Here is a 22,634-nt window from a genome sequence, read left to right on the forward strand (position 1 = left end):
CTGCTGTTTCTGCTCACCTAGTAAAAGTGAATTTCGAAAAAATGCTCATGCAAAGCTTGAGGAAAAAAAACATAACAACAAATCCATGAAAGCTTTTTAAGGTTGTGTGTAGTAGATTGCTTGTGTGCCAAGTAAATGGGAGTCATACGTTTTTCCATAGGCAGCAATGTTGCTGTCAGGAGGCTGCAATTTTCAGTTAATACACACACCACATGTAGCCAGAGGTGTCGAAAATGCTAAAAACGATTTTATATAAATTTGCTGAATACATATAAGAAATAATTCAATATTTTCAGACTGAATTGAAGACTAAGTTGATTAAAAAAAAAAAAAAAAAAAAAAAAAAAAAAAAAAAAAAAAACAATTTATTCAAGAAAAAAATTTCATTAAATTTTGTGTCTGGGTTCATATTGTTGGACAAGGCCTTCAGTGATGATTGTTTGTCGCTGGTGCTTGAAAATCGACGATTAACATTCAGAGATCTTACTGGCATCGTTGGAATATCGGAAGGATCAGTTATCATTTCGAAAGCTTATTTGGGCTTAAGAAAAGTGAAAGCACGTTTGGGTCCAAAATCACTCAATTTTTTCGAAAAACAGCGTCGCGTTAACGTCTCTGAAACAATGCTTTCCGACTACCAGGTTGTCATAAAACATATTACTGCTGGCGAAGAGTCTTGGATCTATGCTTGTGACTCGGAAACAGACGATCAATTGGCCGAATATCGTGGCTAAGGTGAACCAAAGCCGAAAAAACCACGCCAAGGCATATCAAAAATCAAGATTGTGTTGACAGTTTTCTTCGATTAACGAGGTGTGGTGCACTCCAAATTCCTTCCGACCGGCCAAACTGTCAACAAAAGATGCTATTTTGTATTCTAAGAATTATGAGCCGACAACTCTTGGTGTTTGCACTAAGATAATGCACCGTCGCATACTATATTAATCCTTCAAGAGTGTTTCGTCAAATTCTCAACCAAAATAAGCCGCAACCACCGTATTCGCCTGATTTAGCACCATGTGACTTCTGGCTGTCCGGGTAAACCGTTTTGAGTTTAAAATAAGCCTTTACCGCCTCAAAAGTACTATTTTTTTCAATTTTAATCCACTCAGTCTACAATTGAGTCTGAAAATATTTAATTATTCCTTATATATATGCAGCAGATTTATATAAAATCATTTTTAGCATTTTCGTCACCTCTGGCTACATGTGGTGTGTGTACTTACTGAAAATTGCAGCCTCCTGGCAGCAACATTGCTGCCTATAGAAAATCGTATGACCCACATTTACTTGGCACACAAACAATTTACCAAACTCAACCTTAAAAAACTTTCATGAAATTGTTGTTATGTTTTTTTTCTCAAGTGTTGCATGAGCATTTTTTCGAAATTCACTTTTACTAGGTGAGCAGAATCAGCAGCAGCTAAAGCTCGATGCGTATCTTTCAACAGACGCACCGAGGAGAGACACAAAAAAGCGACAAGGCACAACAATATACCAAACTTTTACCAACATGCAGGCATATATGTACACACTTGTAAGCGTATATATATTTATATATGTATGCACAACCATATATCCACATTCGTCTCAATAAACACCCACACATACACTTGCCTGCGTAAATACTCGAGCTTGAAGTAAAAAACTTTGTTTGTGAAAATTTTGTAGATTTTATTTTCGAAATAACACACACATCTACATGCACACACACATGCATATTTATATGCATACATATATAAAATTGAAGGCAGTAAATTCGATTTGGTTACATGCCAACAGCAAAAGTTACGTATACGCACCGTTCGCCCATATGAATATGTGTGTGCGGCCACAAAAGGAGTAAAACACGCACACACATGCGCAATAAAAGACATGTGGCTGTGTGTAAACATATTTACGCTCATATATGTGCGCTTTTGTATGTACGTGTTGTACGTTTATTTCGTATTTTTGGTGAATGTAAAGGAATTTTTCGGTTAAAAAGATTTGCTCTGCTACAGAATTTTTACGTTGTTGCTGTCTTTTCACATCCATTTGCCATACCTTGGATATGAAAGAGAATATAGTCTTTTCACAGAATACAGTAGCGACAGCTGCAAGTTGCTGAGCGCCTGGATGAAAAATTTTTATGAAAAAATTCTTAACCACATGGGGGCATACGCACAAACCTACCAATATATGCGACATGCATGCACACTTATATCTACTTTGAACTTACAGGCGACGCAAACCTGCAACTTCTGACAATTGAGCGTATCTGTACATTGTATAAGTTTGCTATGTGTGTGAAAAATTGTAAAATGTTGCAATATATTCGCTTGAATGCAAGAAATGTGAATGGATTGTTATGTGGTAGCAAGGAGCTGCTCGAAAATCCATACAAATTTTCTGCTCCAGAAAGCATTGAAATTCAATACTATTACCTGGCTTTTATTTTGCACACAGTTACACACACGCATATACACATAAATGCTATTTTCGATTGCTAGTCGATAGCACAACATATTGGCATGCACTACAATCACTGGCGCATATCTACTTAGTTGCTATCTGCCAACATATTTTCGTTGAAAGCAAAGACAGCGCACACCAAAACCCGTAATTTCTTCCAAGAATTGGCGTAATTGAATCATTTGAGCAATGTACACCGTTGCTAGTTTATATGTCTACTCGTAACTGGTTGCCGCTTCGTTTAAAGGCCTTTGAATTGCCTAATCTACTTTGCTCAATGGTGCGTATGAGTAACATATACTTGGTATCATATCTTTTTTGTTGTTGTAATTTGCGTTGTGCCATACTTTTGCTGCTTCTCATGCCTGACGGCATCTGTAATCTGCAACGAGATTAAATGCTGCAATTTGTGTGGTAAAAATATATGACCATAGGTGCAGGCATAAAACGGATTTATTTATAATTTTTAATGCTGCCGATTATTCTTGCAATAATTTAAGCTCAAGTAACTTTCTAAAGGGCAGGCCACTACTTTTAAAATTAGCAAAACAACAAATGTAGCAGCTTATTTAAAATATTAATTCCTTCAAACATATTCTTAACAATAAAATTTTTTTGAATAGTGTTGCCACCTTATAAAAATTATATTTGAAAAAATGTATTGAAAATTATTAAGTTTTTGTATATATAATTTTTTAATTTTTTATAACATTACACTTATTAAATTTTTTCAGTAGTGTTGCCACCTTATTGGAATTAAATTTAAAAAATCAACTTAAAATTATTAATTTTTTTTATTTTTAAGTATTTGATAATACCCAACTTATTAGAGTTGCCACCTAATTTTAAAAGTTATTAAAAATAAAATAGGACTCTTAATTTTAGAAAGCTGTTTTTCACACAAACTTTAAAGTAGTATTAAAAAGTTTTCAAAATTATAGAAATGCTGCCACTTAGTTATAAAAATAATTAAATTTATTTATAAATAATTTAAACAAGGCTCAAATGTATTAAAGAAAAAATAAATATTTACATTACTGCCACCTTCTGAAAATGTAATCATTTGTAGATAATTTATCAAAATGTATGTATGTATGTATGTATGATTTATAGGTGAACAAAACTGTTGTACTTAATAGCAACATACTGCAAGGGAATACATATTAAAGGCACTCGTTGATAACGGTTTTGGCATTTTCAATTATTTCTACTGTAAACTTTATTATTACTTATAATAAATTTGCTGCTCAAAATAAGTTTTATAGTTGCCACCAAAAATTTTGTTTTGTTGAAAAATTATTATATTTTTTTCAAAAATATTTCGATATAAATAATATATGTATAAATACTAATATTTAAAATTAAAACAGTATTATTTTAAAAGGGTGGCCAGATTATCCAAAGCCATTTTAGTGGTATGAAAAATATTTAAATATTGAAAAATTTTACTACAACTTTCTTTTGTTGTTTTTGGGACACTTTAGAGCATTTCTTTCCCAATAAAGTAAGGTAATTTTCAAACTTTTCTATTGTTGTTGTAAATTTTTTGTAAAACTTTTATTGTTGTTTTAAAATTATTGTAAATTTTACAGACATTCTAAACATTATGCATTAACTCAGAAAATTAAAAAGTAATTAAGACGCAAAAAAATTTTCCATTTTTGCTTTTTTTTTGTTGTACAACATTTTTTATTGTTGTTGTAAAATTTTTGTAAATTATCCATATATTCTAAACATACGCATCAACTTAGAAAATTAAAAAGAAGTTAAGAAATTATCTTCCATTTTTGATTTTGTTTTTGTACGGAAATTTTTTATTGTTGTTGTAAAATTTTTGTAAAGTTTCCTTTCCTTCTAAATATATGCATCAACTTAGAAAATTCAAAAGAAATTAAGACGCGAACAAATCTTTCATTTTTGTTATTGTTGTTGTAGTTTTTGCAATAATAGTCCTTCCGCCAATTAGCTATTTTTTAAAATGTCCGTGTATAATAAAACATTATTGAAAACAAACAATCTTCGATTCAATTTTTTAGTTTTTTGTTATTGTTGCAAGGTTTTGTAATATAAGAAAGTCCCAGTTGAAGGATATTCTTAAGAACGGAAGTATCTCAGGATCATCAGCAAAGATCAATTCAAGCAAGTTAAGTGAGCTGTACATTCCCTCAATTTGGTTGAAAGCTTAGACATACCAAGTAACGAATGAACCAATCAAACAACAGTTATACACTCAAATATTTACCAACAATGCACTTGAAATGAAAAATTTTCAACAAACTTAGTTTTTCCCTTTTACGATCTGTTTTTTACTTAAAATTTCTTCCATTCAAAAGTGCTGCATAAATCTGCTTAATCCACGCGCTTCAACAATATTAAAAATACTTCCAACTTTTCCAAAATTCATAATTTAAATGAAGCTCTTGCAAATTTCATACAAAAAGTATATTTTTCATTCTCCCTGCCTGTCCAACGACAACGCGCTACAAAGCAAACAATACAGCAAACTGTTCCAGCTCATAAATACGCGCAGCAATAACAGTAAAAAATTATGGCTGTAAGACTGGCCGTAAGCCACTCAAACAAACGCGCAACTATAAAACAGAATACGAATAAAAATTGCGAAAGTTAAACAGAATAAAGTCGTCAAAAATCAGTCATGAAAAATAAGACGCTTTTTATATACTCACGCTTACAAGCTACGGTATTGCTGACCCCACCTTCAGCTGCCAGTTGATTGCCGGCGTCTTGATTGACGCTTTAAACGCCAAAGTGATTTTTTGGGTTTTTTTTGGGAGAAGAGGTATTTATGTATCAGTATATACATATATATATACAGTTGCATTTCCCTAAATCGAATCACCATAATACACAAATAATCTTCAAGTTATAGAGACTTCAGGTTATGGAAGAAATTTTTTATGAAATTTTACTTCTATTGCCAATTCAAGAGTTTGAGTTATGAAGAGCTTCGCGTTATAGAACCTCGAGTTATAGAAGTTCGAATTATGGAAGTTCAACTGTATATCCAAGCAATAAATATTTTCGTGTGAAACTGTTAAATGTTTACCCTGAAGCGCCAGAAGAAGGCAAAATTAATAACCTAGTTTGTCTATTGAAAGTAAGTTACTTGAATATGTTCAGCTTACAGCTCACTCTTCTGCTTCATGCTCCACCACTTGCTCCTCAACTCGATGCTCCGAGCTGTTTGCTATAAATTAAAACGGCACTTCTTTCGTTTTTCGCTTTTCGAGAATTTTATACTCCACATATAACTTAATTATCCAGACTTTAAAGCTTTGCTCGAACAAATCAGAATCTCAGCGTGTCACTCTGCGTTGAAGACTCTATTGTACACCTAGCAAGTAGCAGAAGAAGCAGCACTGATTTGGCGAAAGCTGGCATTTTAGCGCGCACAAGTATATACTTTGGCGAAAGTTTCAGAAAAAAAGGAAACATAATAAAGCACACAACACAATTACATACACAGAAAGTAGCAAAAAAGTGAGGAGCGAGAGCGGGTATAAAACAGCAACTAAACTCTGTGCTCAGTGGCATGTAAGATTCAGCAGTAATTTGCCGCCTGCAGCTGCTGGTAACTTCATTTTGTCGATGCAGTGCGAAAATGCTAAAAACAGAAGCGAATCAAATTAAAGGTTGCACGAAGCGCGTGTCAGGAGGATTTCGGTGGAAAACGCTTGTAATTGGATGTGATGGCAGCCTGAAAGGCTGGTAAACAAGTTGGGCGCGCGAACAAAAGCGGCTGGTTGTTCAAATTGCGCTTGTGTTGCCATAAAATGTGTCATAAATGTGCGAATGAATGGCGAATGTTGGCGAAAGAAAAAGAGTTTTGTAAAAGTATTTGATGGAAAAGTTTGCAGCTGAAATTTTTTAGTAGAGCAGAGAATAATGTGATATTAAGTGAAACTTGCATTTGGAAGAAAAGTTAGTCAAGTGTAATGTGTTTTGAAATTCAGCGAAGGCAAACCGATATATTTGAATGAGAGTACAACTGAAGTCCGCAGATCGTCAGTGGTATGTTTTAGCACCATCGGTATGATTTTATGTTGAAACCATTAAAAGTGGTATACACTATAATTGGGACTTGATTCGTTTATAACATCGAAATTTTTTCGTTGACTATCACTTCCATCAGGATTCATACGAGTAGTCTTGCAGAATTTTTCGTTAATTTCGGAAGGGAACTTTAAGTCAGTAACCCTAGAAGTATGTTATGATGAAGGTATTAAGGCATATAGCATAACTGGGTCATATGGCTTTTTCCATTGAGAAACTTTGGAAAAAATGTACAATTTAATAGACGAACAGGCGTAACTAACATGACAGAGATGCACCTGTCGACAATGTACATGAGAGCTATGTAACATTAAGTACTGCAGTTTAGTAGTTGGTATAGTCCACAGAGTAACGAAGATGCCGATGAGTGCCGCACTTTGGACTCGCTCAAGCTTCTTATAAAATATTATCTTTTCGAGTGAACTCGTGCTAACAAATACACTTTAGAACATTATTTGCTTTACTACGGTTTCATAAAACCAAAAGACCACTTTTACTCTACCTTTTATCTATACATCCTCTAAAGCAATTTAAGGCAACTGCTGTCTTCTTTACTCTCGCCTCAATATTTGGCCTTTCTATCAATGATAAGCACTAGGTATTTCACATTATCAACTAGTTGAAGACGTGAGCTTTCGAAAGCGGAGGAAGGAACTTTTGAGATTTTTTACATCCTGGAAAATATAACCATTTCAGTGTGTGGGACCCCTAATTCGCCTTTATTTGCCCACCTGGATTCGGTTAGCTCGTAGACGATATTTTTTTTTTTACAAGAAACAAGTTCGTCTGCGTAGCGCATCACTCGATAGTTCGCTACTGAAGTTCTTCGAGTCGAAATAGATATTTCATTCCTTATTCATGACCAGGACCAAAGAAGTGGTGTTCTACTCTTAACTTACAACATGAACTTCCTAACGTTTTGGCGAGCAGGATTACTTTTTTCGGAGATAACTTTACACATTCCCACTACTTCGCTACTGAAGACATTCTCGATGTCGAAATAGATATTTACCGCAAATTCCTTATTCATAAGAGTTCATGCCATGCTGTAAGCCTGCTGGACCATTAAGAGTTTACTGCTTGGTGTTCTACTCTTAACTTACAAGTCCATGAGCTTCTCTAACGTTTTGGCGAATAAGCCTGAAATCTGAAAACTCCACTTTAAACAAAAGCCGTTCACCCATACGGTCCAGAATGCCTATACAATTCTCCCGAAGCTCGCACAGTATCACGTCTTCAGCGAAATGGTTCAACAGAAAGTGAACGTTGAATAGCTTTATCGACTCTTCCTTGATCACGATCCATCCACCATCACCATTTCTTAGATACTCCAGTGGAATAGCATTTTACAGCACTCAGCCTTCTACACTTCCGCAGAAGGCTCTCCCTGAGGCTATCTCGGCTTTCTCTAAGTCGGACTTGTATATAGCTAATCTTGTCTTATATGAACAGCGTCCAGTCGAAAAGTATTCTGCTCGAAGTTCTGATCTCAGTCCGATATCCACCAGGGAGTTTGCTTTTCTTTTATGAGGTTTCAGATCATATAAATATGGTCATACTAATGATTACGGACTGAAAAAAAATTATATTTTCAGATATTTTAATACAAACCACGGCTGGGATGGCCTTCTGTGTGTGCAATTAATTTAAATTTTTTTCATTTTGTACAAGGTTGGACCAGTCCGGGTCAAATTTGATCAGATGTTATAGTTTATAATTGGTAAAAACTACGACAAAACGCCTAACTATGATAAAACGCCTGAGCTAGACTCAAACTTAGATTAAGTAAAAAAAATGGGGCCGTAGCTTACATAGTTTTTTTAATAGTTATGTGAAAACCTTCTTCAAAACATTTATAAAATGATTCCATATATCTCTTTAGTTCGAAAATACTGAATATTAGTATTTATGTTTTTTCAATATACCTTATACATAAATGACAGATACATAATAACATAGTTAGATTGAAATTGGTGGAGATATATGTATAGTAGAATATGGTTTGGTACAATACTTGGAATAAATCGAGGTTTTCCATATGCGTTTAAACCTTCGAAATGCACCCGAATTGATTCCTAATTCAAAAATAAATAAATCTATATAATCTCTACCACCTTTGGCCTATTGCACCTTTACTTGCTCCTTAAACATACCACATAAATGTTAGTTTCCAAATCATATCCAAATTCACATGCTGTACGTGGTTGTTGTTGCGCTGATGTTTCTTAGACATCATGTCCGCTAATTACATATTCATAACCACAAACACTGTAACAGATGCCTAAATAAATAAGAGCGTGTGTTAACAATATTGGATAATTGCCATGATAAATGTACTGGTTGTGCCAATATTGCTGTGCCACATACACTGTCGAGGAAGCAATGGCAAATGTGTAGCAAACCCGTTATAACTAATAGGCATACAAGCACTTAGCACTATTGGCACGGTCCTTTAATATTTAGGCGAGGTCCACGCATATATTCAAATGTTGCGAGTGTGGTGGAACCACTTCGGGCAGCCGGAATATTGTGGAGCCACCACAGTCTGTACACACAACCATATATATTATGCACACATACATATTTAATGTCGCAGTAGCCACCCAATTGCCGCAATATCGGCAAATATGCAGTTGAGTGCCGCACTGTGACCCATCCAGTCAAGCGCATCCGCACACACACTCACACGATTGCCGTTGGGCTTATCGTTTCGACAAGCCAACAGCATATGGGCCAATGGTTCGGTCGATAGTAGGCCGATTTATTTGTTTGGCCAACGCTATTTGGGAGCAATGCGCAGTTATGCTGGCCATTTTGACAAATATGCCGCGATATCGACGACTATATGTGAGTTAATGGCAAGTCACCTGTATTGCTGTATAAAATGTAATAGGTCCGACTTAAAAATAATTAATAGAAATAAATGGCATTTATATATTTAAAGTTTAAGTTGATAAGTGTTGTGTCATATTATATCTAAAATTTAATTATTTTAGTCATTTTATGAAAACAATAAGGGAAATTGGATATCAATGGCGTCTACTGCCATACCGTCAAAACTACTACAAAGGCTAATGGACGTGTTACCACCAATTACGAGTATTATAAAAAACCTTATACTCCTCTCTTTGACACCTTTAAATTGACGTTTATAATCGAAAAAATCGGACTAACAGGACTGTATTGGTTTAAACAACTGGTAAAATCTGATATACAATTAACAACTCCACCAATTTTAACATTCCTTGAACTTGCAATTTAAAAATTGGTTCTTGAATTGGATGAAACCGTGACACGACCCATTTGTGGGAGAAACCTAAAAACCCCTCCACCTACACGAGCAATTACAACCAAAGATTTTCTCTACAACTTTAATTTACAGTTTAAAAAGTATCGAAATCGACCTATCGGGGTTGTATTGTTTTAAATTCGTTTTAAAAATTCCATAAGAGGGAAGCACCATCTACTTTTAGAGGAAACCTTATGCCGCATCATATGTATTTTCCATCAATTTCAGCCAATTACAATTTAAAATTGGAAAAAAATTGACTTGCGGGATTGTAGTCTTTCAAAAATTGGATAATGAACGTAGCACCATCCATATTTAGCTCTCTCAGCTACTCGAGCAATTTCAAACATTGTTTTGATATCTGTAGTTTAGAGCTTAAAGACGGGCATAATAGGACTTTCAGGGTTGTATTGGTTTAAAAGTTGAACTATGGACCTGGCACCAGCCATTTCAATTTGAAACCGCGTCACCTACCATCTATTCAACCAAAGGTTCTTTGATATCTTTAACATAAATCTACCATACATGCATACGCAGTTTGAAAAACTTTGAAAATGAGCGAAAAAAGGACAATAATCACGTCCACGTCCCACATAAAACAATGTTTTATTCCATTAGTCTCTTTCCTTCTTTAATTGATAAATCAAATCAAAACTTTGAGCAAGTAGTGGCACTTCTTACCAAAACCTGTTGGTCGGGTTCCCAGATACCCCAGGGCCTGTGGCTGGCTGTCATACCGAAAATATTGGTCATCCTGTAAGACATCATAATGAAATTAAGGATATGTCTTTCTGATAATTATTTGTAAAAATGGAAAAAATTCGCTTCGATACTGTCCATAGCCTGCAAGGGACTATTATAAAAATTTAAAATTTTTAGTCGAATTCTTCATATTCTTTGTTTGTTGACGTGCATTTGCTGCAGAGAGGCAGGTGCGTGTCCTTGCTGCAACAAGATAGTGATTCGAGTCAACGCTAGGACCTCGGTCCTAATCGATTTGGTTTGCGGCTTTTGAATTTTTGAGCTTGATGAATTTTTCTATGCCTAGAATCTAGTACTACAGATAACCATATTTCGGGCGCCAGCGAAGTCGACCCAAAAGGGGATGTTTCATCATGGACGCTGAATTTTTCGACTGTTGGGACAAAGATACCTTCTTTGTCAACCCCGGTGTTTGACGTCGTGGCACGGGCAGCTCTCATAGGTGTGCTCCAAGCGCTCATAGAAGGCATCTGTGGTCACATCGACCTTCTCTTCCGTCGGGGCGAGGGCGCAAATCAGCGATATGTTGAAGAATATCGCTTTGATGCCGATTGTGGCTGACGTTCATTCACCGGGGTGAATGCCAGGACTCGGCAACGAAGTCTCTCTCCCACCACGAATCCCACACCAAATTTGCGCTCCTTTATATGGTCACTGTAGTAAATGTCACAAGGACCTACTCGTCTCAGTCGCACTCCTTGCACGGTCGTGATATCAGTTTTTACTCTTGCGAGGCGACGGCACCTTCGGACCGGACATTCTAGGTGCATGGCTAAATCGTAATCCGTATCACGTTTCCAGGGGAGAAAATGGGGGTCTCTTATCCGAGGCTATTTTGAACTTTTCATTCGGGGTGTTTTTTTACGTGGTGGGTCCCAAACCCAGCGCTAAATCATGAAGAGGGATGATTAGCCTCCTCACTTGCTTTCAAATGGATGTTTTGACTACCCAGGGGATACTTGGTCTTAAACCGGAAGTCGCTGCTTGACCCATATGTAAAGAACCGTTTCTGGCCACTCTCAAGTGTATGGCGCTCAGAGAACTTTCTTCACTTGCGTGAACTTCTATCTACACATGGCTCCATCCTCCATGTTTGTACTTTAAGTGAATGTCATGTGTTGAGGATAACTGATGTCGTCAGACCTTCTTTGAGCCCCAATATACCTAATATAAAATCGGTCAAGAAGCATTAGGTGAGCAAAAGTTTTATATAAAGCAGCAAATCGGTCAAGAAGCAAGCTTTTTACCAATAACTTACAAATTTACATATACTTGAAGCGAGACCCGCGTGACCTTTTCAATTTAGTGCCACTCTAATCCCCACAAATTCAACGGCAATTAAATTTTAATTTTTTGGTCCTCCTCATTTTGGTTGGCCCAATTTGTGTACTACGTGCTACGTGCAACAAAACGTGTTGTAAGCGTTGACAGCTGTCTATTTTGGTGTTTAGAATGCGAATGACCAGTGTAATTAATATTTGCTTTTCGTACGAAATTGAAAATCATGCCACACAATGAGCAGCAATGCGGTTGCATAATTACGCTGGCTGCTGACTCTGAAGTTGCCAGCGAAATTATGCGGTTAAAATTCTGCGACGAGCGCCATTGAATGCGGTGAAATGTGAATGTTGTGGAACTAGTAGCCACTGGGCCGTTGAATTTTCGGTGGACGAGAAATAATTTTTGGAAAGGGTGTAATTTTGTCAACATAAGTATATATAAATATTGAGGTTATGTTGCATGTGCTTTAACAAAATTGTTTTGTTTTTGTTAAACATTTCGCCCATGAGTGAATCGAGAGTGGTTTGACCTCCAACGCAAGTAAAATATGTTGTCATTCTAAAAGAGTATATGAAAATGTTACGAATTTGGCTCACTTTTAGTGTATATATATGTGTATATCTTTGCGCCTCCTACAACAAAGTACTTAACCTTCTATAAAAAGCTTTTAGCACACATTTTTGCCAAGTATATATACGAAGAGTAGCTACATACTTTTAAAGTACCCCTTGGTGTAGCATAAAAAAGCAGCAGAATAAAAGAAAGTTTAAATATGTTGCCATGTCTAATATGTATGTATGTTTATGTAATCTCCTTTTATCTCATAAATCAACACGTCCAACATGTGTACGGTATCTGAACGCGCTTTACAAAGCTTCAGCCACAAACACAAAGGCAACAAAACACGCTTCTGTTCATATCTGATGATTTAACGCCTTGTTGAACTTGTGGAACAGTCAAAAGAAAAGTCAGACGCACCTGCGAAGTTCACATTTAAGCTTATAGAGCAATATATGCATATATTTTTGCATATGTGCATATAGTTATTGAGCACATAAGATAAATTGTAAGGTGTTTCACGGTGAGCTTGAAGTTTTTGTTAAAAAAATGCTGTTTTTAAACGAATTTTCAGCCATATTTGTTGGTAGAATGTGATATATTATATTAAAGAAAACTCTATTGGACGTAAAAATAATAAAAAATTTGTTGAAATTGCATGGTTATATTTTTCAGAGAATTTCAGAAGTTAGTCATTTAAAAGTATTTTATTTAAAATATTTCCAAACTTTTGTTTTTGTTGTTTTAATAATTTTTTTATATTTTTGTAATTTTTTTTTAATTAGAATCATTTAAAATTTATTATTCAGATAGTTTCAAAAAAGTATCATTTAAAAGCATTTTATTCAAAATATTTCCAAAAATGTATTGTTTTTTTTTTAATTTTTTCTACTTTTGTAATTTTTCCTATTTTTGTATTTTTTTATATTAGTATCACTTAAAATTTAAACCTGCCTTATACCACTGTATTTACAATTTAAAAAAATCTATAATATATATATTTCTCTAAGTATAATCGAAATAAAGCTATAAAACTCGGTATCTACGTACACCGGTTTGCATTCATGTCTTCATTTATATCCATCATGACACCACCAGCCAAGATGTCATGAAATAAATTGCTTTGCTTGCTCTCATGTAATATGCAAATTTCGTGCTGATATTTTTATTCGCAAAGTCAAAGTTGTTGTTGGTGTACTTTGAAATATGCTTACTTACGTATCGCAGAAAACGGATGGTTGATGCATCCGCATTAGAGCGGGTATCCAAAAATAAAAAATAAAAAAACGCATATGAAGTATGAAGGAATGTTCTACAAATCTTTCTTAACAACTATGCCTCAGAGACTATGGATCTAAAATCCTTGTCGAATCAGCGATTTTTAAGATGAAGTTTTTTGCGATCATAAAAATGTGTTCGCCAGTTTTAAGGGGTTACATTGGCTTACGGAGTGCACAAAATCTATTTTTTTTTCTTAAAATTACACTACCACAGCTCAAGAATATTGTCCTAAATTTTCAAGTAAATGCAGGTAATAGTTAGGGAGATACAGCCTTGAAAACTGTGTTTTTGAAGTCAGTTGACAAGATTTCTCTAGAACTACTTTGTCTTTACGACATTTTACTCAGGTCTTTGAGATACAACTCTTAAAGACTTGGATAAAGGATTTTTTTCCAATTACAACTATTTGAAAGGAAATATCGCGAAATTTTCACTGTCATTTTCAGTTTTTTATAAATGTCTGCCAAAAATCTAATTTTCAGGTTCTTTTCCTTCGTCCAAGTTCTAAGTTAAGGTTTTAACTAAAAGCACTTTTCACTTTTTTTAGGGGACACCGAAAATGGCGTCGCAATGGCCGAGTGTAAAATATGTTTTTTCCAAAAATTTCGGAATTTTTTGTTAATATTGTATGTTTGTAACAATAAAATATTTCATTTTCATATGAGAAAAAATGTTTGAAAAAGGGCTGTTTTTTACCCGAGGAAAGCCTAGTAACCTCTCAAAGATATCCGAATGAAATTTTATTAGTAGATGCATTTTGTTATTAACTTGGTCATTAGTTGAAATCGTCCAGATCAGACATACATATGTATAACATATATATCCCATACAAACTATAATTCAGAGTTTTAAACTTCGCCATAAAAATCAGTCGCTGGAAACCAGTTGTTCAGAATAAATGCGCAGAATATTTCCCACATTAGCAATTTTAGAGAAAATAATCACACTAATGTTCATATACTGTAAATATAAGAAGACAGTTGCGAAAATTTTGATGCTTGGGTTCTACTTGCTTCGCCAGATTGTGTTTGGCATTTCTAATAAAGGGTTTTTAATCTAATTTAAATTTAAGGACGCTACAAAAGTAGACCAATAGGGACAGCAAATGACGCCATATTTTTCCCGTTCTTTTGACATTTCTCTTCAGTAAGATTTGCCATTTCATCGTGGAAAGATATACGATCCAACAATAAGTCGAAATTATTAAAATTTACTACCGAAATTCGGAGTCGGTGGCCTCAACTTTAAGAGCGCTACGTCTAATTTATGGTCTTGCAGATCAACAATTGAGTGTCTAGTGGAAAAATTTGCATCCACAGTCAGAGTACAAATTATTCCTGTGCCAATGGGACAAAGAAGTGCCCATAGTGTGGAGAATATTGCTGCCGCTATATTATTTACATAATGTCGTTGTGGCGAATGACGTGTTAAGTATCTCACGAATTAACCTAGTCAATTGGCCGCCTCGGTCGTGCGATTTGACGAAGTTGTACCAAGCCTATGCCAACAACCCAGCGATGATTGGTGCACTTCGTACGAATGTCGGACGCGAAATTGCAGAAGTATCTGCCGATTTATGCTTGAAAATCGTCGAACATTGAGTTCATACATAATGGAATCGAATGTACCATTAAAGAAATAAAGAATTTCATTGATTTCCCAAGCCATTTTGTAGCACTCTTAATGAAAAACTCGTTATACCACGGCACCACAGAGGTTGATGTGTGAGTTATTCAAATGCTTTTTCTATTGGTTTTAATGAGTATTTTATAAGAAATGTATTAGTGGTCACGTGATAATGACAAGTATATAGTATAAACGAAGACTTCTCTTAACAGTTCCTTTCAGCAAAGCCTATTTTTTTATAATTAATTCATCAAAAAACAACCTCCACAATATAACTTTTACAATGATATTATCGTCAAGGTATATGAGTTCATATTGTTATTACTAAAAACTAAGACTTAAATACCTCCTTTGTTGTTTTTATTATTATAAATTAAATTATAATGTCATAAAATGAGACAACCGATCTCAAAAAAATTTAAAATTTTAGTTAATTTGAAAAAATACTTATTGAGCGATAGTAAAATTATATCTGAATACTTACAAAAAAAACGTTAACTTCGGCTGCACCGAATATACCCTTCACATGACCATTTTTATTTCATAAAAAGGTATACAAGATAGTTATATTGTTATTTAGTCGGTTTGTATGGCAACTATATTGCTATTTGATCCGATCGTGACCATTTGTTTGAAAATTTGGAGTAGCCTTGGAAAATTCTATGCGAAATTTCGAGAAGATAATTTTCGAATTAAAAAAGTTTTCTGTACAAGGACTTGAGTTGGATCGATCAATTTGTATCGCAGCTATATTCAATATTGAGGATTCCGACAAATGAGCAGCATTTAGCAAGAAAAAGCTTTGTGAAATGTTAGATTGATAACTCAGAAAATGAGGAACAAGTTTGCGAAAATGTAGGCGGACAGATGGAAACAGACGAATATGTCGAAATCGACTCAGCTTATTACCTTGTTCATTAATTATATATATATATATATTATCTATAGCGTCTGCGACGTTTCCTTCTAAGTGCAACCAAACCAAACTTATAATAATAAGAGAAATCCAGTTTCTCCCAAATAATAAAATTCTATGTATATACATATGTCATCTACATGTCATAAAGTAAAATTTTTATGAAAGCATATCAATTACCCTATATACACACATACATATACGTATCAGTTTATGTACGTGCATATTTACAAAGTGAAACTGGTGTGAATTGTCAAGATAAATGTTGCGTATACGCCACGCATGACAAAATCCGAAGGAGAATAAATTAATTCAAAGCATTTGCATACAGCTTTTCAAATATATGTATGAGCATGTCAAATTCTAACTAGCACACAGCTATACATTTGAATATTTTTCAGTCCCTTAGCAATTGCTTAGCCAAAATGTACTCAAACAGTGGCGACAGTCGCTTTCTTTCTTTTAGCAGATAGAAGCGTAATCAACTTAAAGCCGCAAGTCGTGAGTAAAAAGTACAAAACGTTAAGCATACCAAATTTGAGGAACATTCAAGCTTAGGCGCTAATGTATATTTATATGTTTTTAAGTGGCGTACATTTTTCTTAGAAATGAAACAATTTTGGGGGATAATGGAAATGATGGAAAGCCACTTTAAAGTCATTAAATGTTGGCAGTTTTTTGTAAAGCAGTCTTATAAAAAAAATAAATTTGTTTGTAAATATTGCAGTTGATGTATGAAAATATCCAATATTCAATGAAACAATTCTTCCACTTTCAAGGCATAAAATTTTGTTCATTAAAATAAATCTAAAAGTTAATTGAAAAAATTAATTATATAAAATGTATATGTACATATATATATTAATTATAACCGTCGCTTAGGCGAGAGGTTCAGGACATTCGTTTCTGTTGCACAAGGCTTCACCAAGTAATGCATTACTCATGAATTTGAGAAAACTTGATACACGTTTTCCGTGGCACTCTGAAGGCGTTGGTACAACAATAGGGGATAATCTAAAAATATTGGGGTTTCATAGACATATCGCCCAAAGGATGTATGCTTTTTCAAACACGCTTAATAGAAATAATTCGCCTCCATTCAGTTCATTTTATTTATGAGACACTCTAAAAATATATGATTTTGGATTAGAACCACTTATATTACAAAAAAAAAAAAAACAGAAAAATTTTATTTTTTTCCGGCTAAAAGTAAATATTTATATAAATTGGTACAAAAATTAAAGACTATCCACAGTTATGCAAACACTCGTCCAACAACTACTTGCCCCACTTAATTCATATTTTGTACATAACATTATTTCAACAGTTGAACTGTTCCAACATGAGAAAATACTACGGACTAAAACCACGCTTACTTAGCTTATAGGACAATATTAAATCCCATCAAACTCTTGCAGTTTAAATACATGATGAAAACGATAAAACCGTTCCACAACTGGCCCAGCCCCGTGTACAATACAAGGTGCATTCTAATGTAAACAAGACTTTTTGAATCTAGCGTCCCCTGCTGTAGCCATCTATATGTCGACTGGTACGAATCTGCTATCATTATCGATTGCCCAGTGAGAATTTCATGACATTTCATAGATTGGAAGTGAAGTTATTGCGTTTTAAGTGTCAGTATGTGTGTGTTATCGGTGCGAAAATGAGCTTCGAACAAAGAGCCAACATGAAATTTTGTTGGTAAAACTTTTAACAAAACGTTTCAATTGATGAAACAAGTTTATGGCGATGATTGCCTATCCCGTAGCAGAGTGCACGAGTGGTTTCAACATTTTCAAAGTGGTCGTGAGGACATAAATGACGATCAACATGTGGGCCAATCAAAATCCGTGATCCCGGAAATTCCATCGAAACTGTGCGTGAATTCATCAAAAATCAGCCGAAATCATCATTGAAATTCATGGAAATGGTATTGAACATCTCCAAAACATCGATTTATTGCATTTTGACCGAACATTTGGGCTTACGAAAGGAGTGTGCACGGTTTGTTCCGCACGAATTGGCAGACGACCAAAAATTGCTCAGAATCCAACATTCGAAGGACAACTTGTGACCGATTATTTGACCAAAAATCACATTTTAACCATTAACCACTCCCCGTATTCACCTGATATGGCACCGTGTGACTTCTTCGTTTTAGGAAAAATGTATTTGCCCATGAAAGGAAAGCGTTATGCAGACGTAGAGGCCATTCAAAAGGCTTGCACCGGCATACTGGCGGCCATACCGGTCAACGAGCTAAAACACTCGTTTGACATGCTTTTGGACCGTACAAAAAGGTGTATTGAAGCAGAATTAGACTATTTTAATTAAAATAAATTGATTTTTCGAAAAACACCATTTGTTCTGTTTTTTTTTTAGGTCCTATTTACTTTGATATTGATTTTCATTATTCAAGTGAACTATAATACCAATATATGGTCCAATGTATGAGAAATTTTAATAAAATTACATGGAAAAATTCTCCAGTATACTTTAGTTTATCGCGTTACGTGTAGTATCTAGTTCCAACCGAAGTTCTTTGCGGTGACAATCATTAATCTCAAATCCATCGGGTAATAAATAGCTATTTTACAGATTATCTAGTGCTCTGATCGATTTTTTTTTTTGTTTTAAGTTAACAAAACGGCGGCCTCAGAAAAAATTTTTGGGAAAAAGCAGTTAAGTGTTTATAAAAAACCGAAATTAAAAAATCATTCAGGGCACTAGTTTTTCATGTTTTCCAAAATTTGTATAAATTTCATTAAAATCTACCGAACGGTTTTCCAGCTTCATTGGTCATCAAAGTGCAGTTTTGTGAAAAATGCATTTGAAGTTTTTTACGAACGTTCCAGACCGCACGAGAACCCTTTGACAATAAATCGAAATGTATTTGTCTGATCATCATAACCGTCCTGCCACATATATGGTGCTGAGGTAGGGACGATGACAATATCTGATGAGTCTGATCGGCATTACGAGTTTTCAAGACAGAAGTTCTACGGACGATTTATGGTCCTTTGTGCATTGGCAATGGCGAATACCGCATTCGATGGAACGACGAGCTGTATGAGATATTCGACGACATTGACATAGTTCAGCGAATGCAAAGGCAGCAACTACGCTGGCTAGGTTTTCTCGTCTAAATGGATGAAAACAATTCAGCTCTTAAAGTATTCGAAGCATCCTTTTCAGGTTTGTTAATAATACCATTTCGACAAAACAAAAAATTATTGATATCGATATGTACCTACCTACCTATCGATTACTCAACATACAGATTTTATTGGTCAAAGCGAGGAGGACGGTGTGGTGCCTTCTGATTCTCATTTTCTTCGAATTCCCAAACTAAAATAAGATATATACATATGTATGTGTATAAGCATCATGAAAATTATATACTTATGTGCTTGAATACATTTACACACACATTTGTATCCTTAAATCCTTACACCTTAGGAACGGCAAACAGGCGACTTACCCATCTTATCAATTAACTTATAACACTGGCAACTCGTAGACAACAATTTCATTAAGCACACTTTACCATATTCCTACTGACCCAGAAATTGGTGTTATTGCCTCAATGATTACTCGCATACAAATGTACGTACATAAGTATAAATATGTACACATGCACACGCTCACAAATAAATATATGCAAAATAGACCTCTTAACATTTAAGTGTCCCTTGTGGCTTTGTCGATTTGGCATTTCGTTACAAGTGTACACAAAATATATATATATATATATGTATATATACATATATGTAAATACACACAAATAGCATATACGCGCAAGTAGTTATATGAACATGTGCTGTTGGCGAATGTGAGTGAATACTCGTACTCTGAATGAAGATCGACATTAACCACAAGTTCACTCGGTGTAATGCGGTTGGAGAATTCGGTTTATTACATTTGTTGTTGTAATCGCATATGTCGAATTACGCAACTGCATATTAGCAGATTGTTGTGTGTTATGTAAACAATTCCCCCAACGGTAACGCGTATATGTACGCCTTTACTTATGGAAGGAATAGTGAGTGGAAGCATTTGGCTTAACTAAGTGGCAAGATGAGTTTCTGTTAATGGCATGTGCCCTCGCTAAAATTTGAACATTTTACAACTACAAGCAGATTTTCATGAGAGTAAATTAATGTGAGTACGACAAACTACTGAATTTCTGTTAGAATTTACTTATTGACCTATAAAGTAATAGGTAATTAAGTAGGTATGCTTCAATGTCTACTATACGTATCACAGGGAATATCAAGGCATAACAGCAACTTTTTTTGGGTACTTCATAGAGTATATGTTAACATATTATATTTATTGAATTAGTTCATTTGTAAATCAAGTAAAGGCTTGACATCCATATTATTTCGAAAGTGTGACGAAAACATTCCGAGATGTTTCTCCGCCTTTAAACGTTTGATTTTTGGCTACCCAGATGATATCTTGGACCAGAAGTCGTCAGCTGCTTAAGTGAATGGTGCTCGAAGAACTTTTGTCACTTGAGTGAATTTCTGCACATGGTTCTATCCTCCTACCTATCACCTCTTCGTCGATTTCTGTAGTGAACGAGGACAAGACGTAATATCTCCTGTCACCAAACAAACATTCGTGACACCCGGGACCTGGTTCCCATGTCACTGTTGACAGCCATAGCTTTGAATCCGTAGATAATTTCGTCCATCTTGGAATCAGCATCAACACCAACAACAATATCAACCTTGAATTCCAACGTGGAATAACTCTTGTTAACAAGTGCTTCTCCGAACTTAGTAAGCAATTGACAAGTGAGACTCTCTCTCGACGAACAAAGACCAAACTCTATAAGTCCTTCATTATTCCCGTTCTGCTATATAGCATTGACGGTATGTTTCTTTCTCCATTTAGGCATGTTAGCTATAGAATAACCAAAACAGAAAGATTATAATCTTCCGCTGCACCCGAAGTTGGCTGATCCTTTCTTGTCGAGCTTTCTTAAAGCAATAAAAAGATGGGCGAATCATTGAAAAAGTATATACCAAACTAAGCAAAAGTACACTCATATAATCGCCGGTGAAGTGCCATCAAGTAACGGTGTAATTTTTTAACTTCCATCAACATTTATTACCCGTGCATGCGTGTATAACCATATTTATATGTCATACTTTTTATTGATATCGCCTGGTGTGTAATAAATATTTATTTGCCAACAGGGCTTTCTACCACAGTTAAGCATATCTCATTTCTTTCTGTGAAATATAAGAGAAAATGCTTAAAAAATTAAATGCTTTAGAGTGGTAATATTTTTAATGTGTGGTCGCGTTTGTTACGAGATACATTAACGAGTAGCAACCTTTTAATGAAATTGAAATGTTAAAGTTCAAAACATAACATGCAGTGAGACAAAGAGAGGGAGAGAAAGTAATATTATGTTGATGCGCTTTATAAACTCGAGTGCAGATTTGCCAACTACTTGTTTGAGCAGTTGTGGTTTTTGGGAATATTTTTTTTTCGAAACTATAAAAATTGGTAATTGTCATATCAGAGGCCTAAGCCTGCTCAAGCAACCTCTCGTCTCATACCATATACTTTTTTCTAACAGTGACGATTGCTAGGACAGATTTAACATTTTTAGATCTTTGCCGAAAAATATCAAGGTCTTTTATATTGGGAAAAATCAACCAACACTCCGTACAATATAAATTATTTATCCGTTTTTAGCCGATTATACTGATTATCCATCTACAATATCAGAAACCTTGTCGGATTAGTTTAAACAACAAAGTTTCCAACTTAATTTAGAAATCTCTCATTAATGATAGACAATACTATTACCCTTAGGTTAGTCCGGGACTTAAGGGGATCCCACTTGGACAGTTGAAATCTCCATACTTTGATACGTCGAAAATTCCTAGGTATAGATAAAGAGACCTTCATACATTATATCAGCAAAGCATATAGAGCCGGTAGGCAATTAATTTCGATTCTAGCATTTCGATTCAACGTTTGTCCAAAAATATGACTTTTAAAATATTTCAACCTCACTTTTTTGCGTAATCCGGACAGTCAAGGCGAAAGTCTTGAGATGTTGTAACCTCACCAGCCAACAGAACACTTATTAATTTGAACTCCTTTAAAATTGATAATAAAGACCCCCACAAAACGCTTTAAGCCGATCAGATATTGTTGAACAATAAGAACATTCTTTAGCACTTATTTTTTGAAGATTATTTCATTCAAATGTTGGCCGCGGGTACGTCTCAGATGGTTCATCCGTTGAGCTTAATTTTCGATGACTTGTTCGAGCATTTCGACTGCTAAACGGCGAAAGACACGCGTAATGTTTTATTCCAAGGCCGGAATCGAAGCGAGATTGTCCGCATAGAATTAAGATTT

At 34.9% G+C, this 22,634-nt stretch overlaps 1 protein-coding gene across 1 annotated transcript in view; it reads left to right on the forward strand.

Moving 5' to 3' along the window:
• The window catches only part of LOC126762206 (protein still life, isoform SIF type 1-like), a 154,755-nt gene that overhangs the window by 22,174 nt on the left and 109,947 nt on the right, over positions 1 to 22,634 (forward strand). The window lies entirely within an intron of this gene.

Source organism: Bactrocera neohumeralis, chromosome 6, assembly GCF_024586455.1.
Source record: "Bactrocera neohumeralis isolate Rockhampton chromosome 6, APGP_CSIRO_Bneo_wtdbg2-racon-allhic-juicebox.fasta_v2, whole genome shotgun sequence".
Classification (NCBI taxonomy): domain Eukaryota; kingdom Metazoa; phylum Arthropoda; class Insecta; order Diptera; family Tephritidae; genus Bactrocera; species Bactrocera neohumeralis.